The following is an 11,456-nucleotide window of genomic DNA, read 5'->3' on the forward strand; positions in this document are numbered from 1 at the left end:
ACCTTTTATGTTCCTCTGCTACAGGAATCCCTTGGTTCTCAGGCAAGAAGAGGAAAGAATTCAGTTCAGAGACACAGTTGGCTTAAGCGGAAGTTTATTGAGCAAAGCAAACATGGAGACTGGAATGCAGTGAGCTAGAAATAGACAGCAGCCCAGTGGGGTCTATGAATATTTATGAGGTTGGCAGCATATTCATGAGAAAGGCGGCCCTATTGTCTCTCCTCCAATCACAGGGGACCCAGTCTCTTACTTAGGGTGTTTCTTCCCATGAGTCTTTAGAAAGCTCACGGGGAGGGGAGATCTAAGGTTGGTGCAAATGCTACAGAGGTGAAGGCTGAGTCCTTGGAGGGTGCTGCAGACCTTTTGTGGGTGCACATACATGATAGATAGGAAAGTGCCCTGGTGCCTTAGCTTCTGTTATTGTGGGAACAACCTAACTGCAGCTTCAAGGATATTTAACCACAGAGGGCTGCTTCAGATGCCTGGAGACACAGTGGAAGATGTCCCTGATTGCCTCGTATTTAACTCTTTGACCACTCCTTTGCTCTTCAATGAGTAGCCCACAGCTCAGAGAGGACAGGAGCTTATCTGAGATTTCCCAGCATATTCCTGCAGCCCCAAATTCCTCTCCTACCCTACCCTAGGTACCTCTTCTCCTTGCCTGGCTATCAGTCATTCTTATGGGAGTTGCCGGCAGTAACTCCATCTGAAGGTATCTTAGTTAGGGTTTCTTTTGCTGTGAAGAGATATCCTAACCACAGCAACTCTCATAAAGGAAAACATTTAATTGTGGTGGATGGCTTACAGTTCAGAGGTTTAGTCCATTGTCGTCATGGCAGGAAGCAAGGCAGCATGCAGGCAGACGTGGTGCTAGAGAAGGAGCTGAGAATTCTTACAGCTTGACTCACAGGCAACAGGAAGTGATCTGTCTCACTCAGCGTGGCTTGAGCATATACGAGACCTCAAAGCCCGCCCCCACAGTGACAAACTTCCCCCAACAAGGCAACATCTCCTAATAGTGCCACTCCCTTTGGGGGCATTTTCTTTAAACCACCATAGAAGGCATCTGTTCTAGCCCTGGGCTATTTCTTCCCCCAAGCCCTTGTCTCTTGCATCCATCAGTGTGGGCACCAGACCACTGCCTCAGAGAAAGACCAGGGTTAAGGATAGCAGAAGCCAAGGTTTTGCTTCGCCCTTGGAACCCATGACATTTTGTTGAAGGGCATGTGAGAAGTTTTGGCATGTTTGACCAGGCTGTTCAAATGAGATAAAAACTAGCCAGAACGGCAGTGGAAAGAGCAGACTAGAGAGGAAGCCTAGAGGGGATCCTGCAGGGGTGACCCCAGGAAACAAGACAGAGAGGAGCCCGGAATCAGGAGACCTGGCCCTCCATTAAGATGGAACCCCAGAACAGACTCACCTCACCCCGAAATCAGATCTCACACCCCACGCTCAACCCTCTGACCCTGCTCCACGTAAGACCCCTGACTTGAGGGTAGAGGGGAATGGACTCTGTAACGGACAGCACAGGACTTCGTGTGTCGTCCACCTCTGTGTCTCCATCACTCGACGTGTGCAGTCACCATTCCTGGTCAGTGTCCACGTGTGGTCCGTCTCTGTGTCACAGTCATTTTGCATATGTGGTCACTCACTGATCATGTCACTCTCCACATCAGTTTCCATGTGCTGACTGCTCTGCTGAGCTCTCCTGACTGGAAGCTGGTGCTGTGGCCATCCCGTACCGGGGCCTGGGGACCATATGGGAATCCATGAGTGAGTTCCCCAGGAGTGGAGATGGGCACTGGGAGAGAATCCTCTGGATGGCTCTTAGTGATGAGGGATGAGAACGAGAAGTGATACCCACCAGCACACAACCATCCTTTTTCTTGGAGCTGGATGGGTGCCAGGGGCCCACCCGCACCAGGTCCCACAGTCTCCTCAAAGGCACTCATCTCTCTACCCTCCTGGATATGGATTCATAGTCACTTGATGCTTCGACATTTGGCAGTGATGAAGTTCTCACAGGGAAGAGCTGCAGGACAGGGTTGCCTGGGTGCTTCAGGTCCTCCCCGGCAGCTTCCCTGGGTCCGAAGCTTCAGAACAGCAAGACCCAGACCCCGTGGCGTGTGGTCCATAAGAATGTGCTCAGTGTCCATCTTTGGAAAGAGGCTAAGGACACAGGTCATAGGACAAACTTACACTCCCAGCCCCTCCCTTCCATGCACTGCCTCAGCACAGGAAGCTGCAAACCATACCGAAGAAGACGTGTCCTTGGCCACAGTGGGTCCCCATGCCGAACTGTTCCTGGGTCTCCTTCCCAGGCAGGGGAAGTTGTGCTGGGTGGCACAGCAGGATGTGGCCCACAGAGGTTCGTGTGAGGAGGGGGCCAATGTCCTTTGGTAATATTAATGTGGTGACCACTGGGGAATTTATCGATGACGGGTGAGCCGTCATTACAGGTAATTTCCCTGTATCATCACATTAGCTCCGAGCGTTCAATGGCCTTGTAAAAAGTCACAGCCGCTATTAGCAGGATAGCGCCCTTACCTGCAGTGTGCTTCGGGAGTCAAAGCAGAACCAGCCCGCAGCCTGTGTTCCCTCAGGCCACTAAATTACCTGGCTGGACAGCGATTCCAGGATGGAGTTATTAAACGCAGACAAGCTGGCCCCAGGAAGCCGACTTCCTGTAAATGTACTGGAAGAAAGGTCAAGACATGCCGGCCCACGGAAGCCAAGCCGACTTCCTGTAAAGGCCCTGGAAGAAAGGTCACCGGAAGTGCTATGCAGAGACAAAAGAGCAAAGAGGCAGTCCACAGAGACCCAAGTACCAAATGCTGGGGAAGGAAGAGGAGACAGATCTGTCTCTGATGCTGGGAACTTCAAGGGCCAGAGTAGACAGGCTAATATGGGTCTTAGCCTTCAGAACTGTTCCTGGGTCCTGACTCCACGCTGGTCTTCATTCGACCCATTTCTTTCTCTGGTATCGTGGCTGCTCGGTATCAAGGTCCCTATCTCTCTTCTAGGTGTGGAAATTAGTCGAGGCAGAGTCTGCAAGCTGGAGTTCTCTATGCTGGGTCCAGACTTTAAGGATAGAAGAAGCGAGCGTCAACAGGGGGTGTCTTTGAATAAGGAAGGACTCAAGCTCCTTCCCCGGGGAAGTATGGCCAGGTCTCCAGCAATTCTCCAGTAAGTCCAGCGTCACTGTGCTCTTTGGCCTGTGGCTGGAGGCAGGGCTCTGGGCTTAAGTGCTCAGGTTTGGAAGCACTGACCATTCCGTTCCTGGGCGCCTCATGTTCCGTAAACACCAGGACACATAGACAAGCCAGGAGCTTGCAGGGGACTGTTTTGCTAGAGAAGCCAAAGACTGGTTCCATCATGGTGGGGGGGGGGCTGCAGCAGGGCTCCACCCAAGCCTGAATTCAGGAGTGAGACAAGGAGAGAGGCCCTTGCCTGAGTTCCTCCTCCCCTCATTCCAGGCTCCAATGAGATGTCAGCATATTCCCACAGTCACAGCCTCTGAGGATCCCAGGAAAGCATACAGGTGAGTAACCCCCAAGGGTCTGAACCGGGGACCCCCATAGGTCCACCAGATGCAGCTCCCAGGGTATGCACACCTCGAGAGGAAGGCTCTCTTCATTTTTTTTTTCTGCCCAGGAAAAGAAACCTAGCAGGCTCTGCCGAATTCAGAGCTGGGAGCTGCCTGTGGATCTAACCAGAACCCCTCGGGTCCCACAGTGCTGTCCTCTGTACCTACACCAGCTGCCCTCCTGAAGTCTCATCTACACGGACCCCTGAGAACAGCTCTACAGGACCGAGACCACTGAGCCAGGCGATCTCCAGGTCAGCTAGTTCAAGGTCACAGAACCTCCCCTGTGCCCTGTAGCTGTGATTACAGGTGGAGCTTTCCAGAAAGGACAAGTTTGATTATTGGAGAGGGGGCCCATAGAGTTCCGGTAGAGAGGCGCAGAACCACCTCAGGCCTCAGTTTACCCTGAGAGTGGAACAACAAAGCCTTCATCACAGCCAGTCCCAGAGCCTCTGATTCCAAACTGCAAGGAAGGGTAATGCTCCTCGGCCTTATCCCGCATGGCCGGGGTGTACACAATCGTTAATAACAGTCAGGCCTTTCACCCTTGGGTGGTCCCTCTGAGCTATGGGAACAGAGGATGCCTAAGCCAGGGAGAAGGTATGTTTGCCTCCCTCCCCCAGATACAGTAGGAAGTGGGGGAACCTGATGGGGTAGCAACTGGGGCCTAGAGAGTCACCCCCCCCATACACCTCACGTCCAAGGCCTTGTGGTCCCCTCTCCTGTTTATTCCTCTGAGTCCTTCTGAGTGGTCGTGTCCAGGTCGATTGTGCCAGGGAGGTGAGTGAGAGCGACCAGAGCGACTTGCTGAAGCCAGACATCACCCTGGTGAGTCCTGTGTCCGTTTCACATGGTGCTCAGCTCTTAAGTGGCCATGTCAAGAGCAACGGTTCCGGCTCTTCCTGAGATCCTGACTCTATGTGGTCCCTGAGGAAGTCACACTGGTAAGGATGTCCTTACCTCACACCCCGATCGTACTCTGCTGCCCTGGGCACCTCCCTTGTCCTGATCGCCTGGTGGCCCAGGAATCCCACCTAGTCTCTTTAGAGGGGTCAAGCTTTCACGGGGGCTTCTAGTTCTCATCCCACGCCAGTGAGCAAAGTCCCCCCCCCACCCGGAGGCAGCACGTGAGAAGTGACCTTATAATATCAAGATATTGCTTATAGCTGGCCACCAAATCAGGAATCACAGACACCCTCTAGGCCCATGGTCCTCAACCTGTAGGTCACGACCCCCCCCCACTGGGGTCACCTATCAGATAGCCTGCATATCAGGTACTTACATTACGGTTCATAACAGTGGCAAAGTTACAGTTCTGAAGTAGCAACAAAAATAATATGATGGTTGGGGATCACCGCAAATGAACTGTATTAAAGGATTGTAGCATCGGGAAGGTTGAGAATCACTGTTCTAGGCCAACTGAGTCCCAAATCAGCTAGCTGTACAGAGACAATGCGAAGATCCTGCAGACTGGCTGGCCTTCGGAGGTGGGGAGTAGTGTGATTTACCCTAATGTGGGGAAGTTTCCAGGGCTGTATGCTCGCTCTACAGAGCCTCAGGAAGCCCCCAGACTTGCCCTGAGGCACCCCAGAAATGGATGTCTCTGCAGCCCTATGGGATGATGGGTAATGCCTTTGGGTCTCTGGATCCAGGATAGTCTGAGGACAGACGCTGGGCTTTCTTGCTTGGCATCATGTCCTCAAGGAGAGAGCCAGTCTATCTAATGTGAGGCTCTCTGGTGAGCCAGACAGGGACCTGGGACCCTCAGGAGCACTGGAGCCTTGTGCCTGGGGGATCCGATCTCCCAGAGCAAGCCATCTGCCTGCGGCCTAGGGCTGCCTCCAGGAGCCCAGGCCCTTGTGAAGTGAAGGGCCACTGCACCTTCAGGTTTCTACCTCCAGGGCGGCGCTCTGGCCACACCAGTAGCTCAGGATTCACCCTTCAGCCCCCCAGCATACCATGAATCCCCATGCTTCACACCCCTGTGCCTGGTACTGGGTACAAATCCCACGGGGCTCCCACCCCCACTACTACGTTTCCTCAGGGAAGATTTTAAAGTGCTGGCCATCTGTCCCAAGAGCCTGGGGACTTCAGTCAAGTACAGAATATTACTGGATTCTGTTTAAAAAATGTTCATTGCATGGAGTTTACTGAGCCCACTTCAGAACAATAAATCCAAACTCTTTGCATAAGCATTTGCCCTTAATAAAACATAAGGACGCCGGAACTAGAATGGTTTTGACTATTTACTAACATCTAAGTTTTAACTAATTTAAATAAATTCAATAAGTGGCCGTAAGGGCTGGGGACGGGGTGGGGGATGGAGACACTTACCTAAGCACAAAACACAAAGACTTACAGGTTATTTATTTCTTTAATTTGTCCCTCAAAATGCAACCGTAAATCTGTATTATACTACAACTTCAATGAATATTCATTTCTAAAATGAAATAGATGTTGCTCTGGTTTCTATTCAAAACCAGAGGGGAAAGCAGGCTGTGGCTCACGGCCTCCCATTCCAGGGCAGCCCCGGTATCCATGGGGTGCCAGGAGGCCTGACTGCCAGCTGTCTGTAGGAGCTCTACAGACTGTGTAGAGCTGTGTGGAATGTGCTGTGTAGGTGCAGAACTTCGCGGTGTGAAGGGTGCCATGCTGTCCCTGCTCTGGATCACACGCACAGAGCTGTCCGCCGCCTCTTCCCTGCAGAATGAGCCCAAAGTCGTGGGGGACAGTCCCGCCCAATGAGAGGGTCCAGCCACATAGACCTAGGGTCAGAGGCAGAGACTTTGCGGTCACACACACATCAGAGAGTCCAGAACACTGCTGTGAGCTGACAGAGGCTCGAAGCCCCTAGCCCTCCAATTATCATCATCATCATCATCATCATCATCAGCAGCAGCAGCAGCAGCATCATCGAGTCCCTTCTCTCCTCACCCCTACACCTTGTTCCCTTCTGCACCCCACACGCTGAAGCAGATGCTGTGGAGTGGAAAATGGGTTTGGAACAGATGCCCTTCACGCGTTTTCAACGTGATGGGGAGTCACGGGCCTTCATTAGGAGCGGGTGTGTCCTGAAAGATGATATCCTGACTTGAGTTAGCCTGTTCCCTGCCTGTCCCCAGACTGTGGCTGGGGTGACACTCAGGCACCAGCTAAGTCCCTTTGGTGCCCGCTTGCTCCTGACATCAGGGAGCAAGAGTGGGAAGGGGAGCAGTGACTGAACCGTTCTCTCAGGGTCCCAAGTGCTGGGTCCTCAGGGTCTGAGTGCCAGGTTCTCTCCCCATGCTCAGATAGGATGCACAGGCTTGAGAACCAGGCAAATCAGAGCGGGATGGGGGTCTCTAGTATTACTCTAGTATTATGTAATGTTCCTGTGTCCAATCTAGAGTCATTACATGATGGAACTAGACAACGGGCAATCTCTTCCTAAGTAGGATGTGTGGTGATGTCACTAGATAAATGCACACAGACTCCAGCATTCCTGGAACCTGACCCCAAGCCCCTGCTAAAGATTACAGGATAAGACTTGGTTTCCCTGACACTGCCTAGTCACCGCATGGGTGGGGGTAACAGCCATCATGGGGCAGGAGGGAAGGCTGGACAGGGCTGGGATACCAGGAATCAGCACCCAGGGGTGAGAAAAGACAGTCCAGGATGGGGGAAGGCATCAGTGGAGATAGAGAGAACGAGGCATGTGGCCCTGGCATAGATACCACTAGACCTCACTCTTGAAACAAATTCAAAGGCAAAATTATCAAGAACTAGAGGACACAGTTACAGACCAGTGAGCAGAGAGGTAGCTGCTGCCCCACCTGACACACAGCCTTGGACTTTCCCTCTTGGGATATGAGGATAGGGCTGATGCTGGGACTATGGGCACCTGGCAGCATGGCCCCCATCACGGTAGTACCGGTACCTGCTCTTTACAGGGGAATCTAAGGCACAGAGGGTAAGGCTTTCAGGAAGTGGATGGGTGGTAGAGCTCATACAATATGGCTGGGCTCTGCTGAGCTCACCCAGCCACCCAGCTGGGCTCAGCAATTGCGGATGTCACTTGGATGGGGCACACAAGGTCTCCAGCCTCCTGCTTCAGAGCTGCATATTAAATGAAGAGGGCTGTCTCCGGCCCCAGCCCCGAAGCTTGAGGAGTATAATCGCAAAGTGTTCTTGGGAGGCATGCAAGGTGGTGGCGGCAGCTGTGATTGTCGCTATTTGCACTTTGGAGGTGGCACAGTGACACACTCCAGTATCGGTTTCCGGAATCAGGGCCGCCTGCTTCCCATGGCTGAGAAAGATGCCTGACATGAACTACCCAGGCTCTACAGTCCTGTAGGCAGAGACAGCTGCGGCGAGCTCACTGGCTCCCTGCGGGATTTAAAGCAAACAGTGGTGTGTATGTGCATGTGCGTGTGCGTGTGCGTGTGCACATGTGCGTGAGAGAGAGGGAGAGAGAGTGGCCCTTGATCATGAACAAGCACTTCCTAAATTAGACTCATTTAAAGCTCCATTGACACTTAGTCATGGAACACAGCTCCCAGCCTCTAGACAGCATACGACAGTGGGGTCCTATGGCTGTTCACAGGCCATGGTTCTTTCCAGAGGGGACAAGCCCCTCTTGCTGGGACCCTCATGAAATGATGGCTCTGGGTATGATTCCACCCACAGGGATTGAACACGACTGCCCCTGAAAACCCCAGCCAAAGACTCAGCAGGGCCCAACAGTGGCCAACTGGCTCTCTCCTGCTGGGTCATAGAGCCCAAGGGTGAAGGGTGAGGTCTTCAGTAGGAGGAACCAGGACACCAAATGGAAAGATGCAGAGGCCAGTCCAAGCCTAATGTGGGAAGGACCAGTCCCCCAGGAGCAGGCCTTCCCGAGGCCACCCTTGGATCATGGTTTCACTATCAACATCTGTTCTGGCTGGTTTTGTGTCAACTTGACACAAGCTAGCGTCATCAGAGAGGAAGGAGCCTCAGCTGAGGAAATGCCTCCATGAGATCCAGCTGTAAGGCATTTTCTCAATTAGTGATCAATGGAGGAGGGCCCAGGCCATGGTGGGTGGGGCCACCCTTAGGCTGGTGGCCCTGGGTTCTCTAAGAAAGGTTGAGCAAGCCATGAGAAGCAAACCAGTAAGCAGCTCCCCTCCATGGCCTCTGCATCAGCTCCTGTGTTGTGGAATAGTCTTTTTGCACACTGTTAAGATGTGTCTTTGCCGAGGAGCCTTCTGATTGGTCTAATAAAGAGCTAAATGGCCAATAGCTAGGCAGGAGGTATAGGTGGGACTTCCAGGCACAGAGAGGACTCTGGGAAGAAGAAAGATGGGGTTGCCAGCCAGACACAGAGAGGAGACAGGGGTTGCAAGATGGAAGAATGGTAACGCCATGTGGCAGACCATAGATTAAAAAATATGGGTTAATTTAAGTTATAAGAGCTAGTGGAGACAAGCCTAAGCTAAAGGCCAGGCTTTCATAATTAATAACGAGTCTTTGGGTGATTAACTGTGAGCTGGCAGTCGACAGAACAAAGCTTACTACATTCCTGCCTCCAGGTTCCTGCCCTGCTTAAGTTCCTGTCCTGACTTCCTCCGGTGACGGACAGTGATGCAGAAGTGTAAGCCAAATAAACCCTTTCCTCCCCACCTTCCATTTTGGCCATGGTGTTTCATCACAGCAATAGGAACCCTAACGAAGACTCCGTCTGAAGGGCCCCAGGTATTGCCTTGGCATTCAAGTTGTAACCGGAAGAAGAAAGCAGGAGACCACACGGGGTCTTCCATTAGAGTCATTTCCTGAAGTCCCCCTGTGTCTCTTTAGACTCTTCCTATCCACGGATGTGACAGAGACGCAGTGACAGCCACGGGGCCTTTGAAGACATTACGAGGACACTCCTTGTGCCCCGTCTCTGAGGTTCACCATCCTCTGAGCTGTCAATCTCAGGGCCCCCACACAGGTTCCCTGCAGCTCCAGGGAACCTCCCGCTACGACCTCCAACAGGGCTGCAGAGGCTCCCATCCCTGTTCTCCAGAAAGAGCGCGGTGGAACTTCCACACGGGTTTTTCCACAGCTCCGGATGTTGCTCGCACTGTGGTTTGAATATCCCTGGAAACCCACACTGCCACTTAGTTACTGCTATGGCTCTAATATATAAAGGCGGGGCACGTAAGAGGTAAGATCAGGTCGCGAGGGCTCTGTCTTTGTGGGTAGATTAACATTACTGGCACTAGAGTGGGTGGACCGATCTAAAAATGGGTTCACCTGAAGGTGTGGGTTCACCCTCTGCCTCTCTTGCCCTCTCACCCTCCATCATGAGGTGACTTGGCAGAAAGGCCCCGAAATGATGGTACCTACCTATTTGCCAACTCAGACTCCAGAGTTGTGAGAGATACATCCCCTCTCTTCCTCCCTCTCTTCCTTCCCTTCCCTTCCCTTCTTCTTTGTTTTGTTTTGGCTTTTTAAGACCGTCTTGCTATTCAGCCCCTGTGGGTCTGGAACTCACTGTGTAGACCAGGCTGGCCCCACCACTTCCTACTGCTTCTGTCTGTCACATGCTGGGGGCCACAGACATGTAACCACTATAGCCACGCTTCCTTTCTCTCTTTGTAAGTTTCTAGTCTCTGGTATTCTGTTACAGCAACAGAGACATGAGACAGCCTCCATGCCTCACCCCAGCACCTCTGAAACAAGATGCTATGTGGTCCCAGGTCACATGAGTCACACACAGGAAGAATATCGAGGCTCACCTGGCCCACGCGAACCAAAGGCAGGACACTGGTCAACTTCAGAGGGAACCCCGAGAACAGCTATTGGCAGTGCTGGGGGGGGGGCGACACACAAGTGGCCACATGGTGAGCATCCTTCACACACACACAGCAGCCATCTGCCCTTGGTCCATGGTCAGCAGCCGGTGTGTGATTATTCCTACAATGCCTCCAGGTCTTTTGGCTCCAAATCTCATAGGGGTAGAGTCTGGGACCGTCTGAGTGCTGTTCTAAATGCAGCTGGGAAAATGAAGCTGGGAGCCCGGGGCTATTAGACTTGAGTAATAGATTGAGTTTCTGGCTGTAGTGATTCCAGGCATGTGGCACTGGCTTGGGCCTCCTGATGAGGCGCCCATAATGCTTTCATCCTTCAGGCTGGGTCTCTAGGAGGCTCTGCTGAGCTGGCGTTTCTCTCCGCAGAGGGTTCGCAACAATTATCGCCCTGATTGATGCCGCGCCGTTTCCTTCTGTGATTTACAGAATGCCAAGCGGCCGCTCTGACTAGTGCGTCTGACACAACCGTGGCTTCGCTCCAGCACCTGCAGCTCCCAGAGCCCTAACCGTGTTCCGGGGATAGGAAAGAAAAGCCCTGTGGCTGGGCTGGAACAGGTGGGACACTAGGCTTCTGCCTATGGGGGAGTCGGCGTCCAGAGCAGCAGGAGGCTTGGGGTTCAGAGGGGCACGGGCCTCATTGTGAGGCTCAGACTCAGTTTCCCGTCTGGAGTGTGGACAGTTGTCATGGATTCACAATGCCCTCTCAGGGGGGAATGTGGTGGTCCTGTGCTGGCTGCTGAAATGCATGGGTCCTGATATATCATGAGTGGTGGGGACTTCCGGCATGGACACATCCCAGATCTAGGTACATGGCAGGGACATGCTGGTATGGCTGTACCTGTTACTGATCTGACGCCGGCCAGCTGAGAGCTTCCCTCACCCCATCTCCAGAGACAGAGTCAGGCTGGGAGAGATAGGAGGCTGAGAAGGGGGCACTGTGGCTCTGTGCTAGGCTAGATTGATGGGACAATGTCCAGGGCGTACCTTTCTCCTCTCCTCTCCTCATCCTCTCTACCCCACAAAGTCCAGGCTCTGCCTTTCCCATCATTCTCTCTTTCTCT

General features: G+C 52.8%; 1 long non-coding RNA gene across 1 annotated transcript; it reads left to right on the top strand.

Moving 5' to 3' along the window:
* Window positions 1-2,807: 2,807 nt before the first annotated feature.
* LOC143270359 (uncharacterized) lies at window positions 2,808-5,813 on the top strand. The gene is made up of 2 exons (XR_013047518.1): window positions 2,808-3,541; window positions 3,736-5,813. It is a non-coding gene; the product is annotated as an uncharacterized LOC143270359 (long non-coding RNA).
* Window positions 5,814-11,456: the final 5,643 nt, after the last annotated feature.

The sequence above is a fragment of the Peromyscus maniculatus genome, chromosome 23 (genome assembly GCF_049852395.1).
Source record: "Peromyscus maniculatus bairdii isolate BWxNUB_F1_BW_parent chromosome 23, HU_Pman_BW_mat_3.1, whole genome shotgun sequence".
In the NCBI taxonomy this organism is placed as follows: Eukaryota; Metazoa; Chordata; class Mammalia; order Rodentia; family Cricetidae; genus Peromyscus; species Peromyscus maniculatus.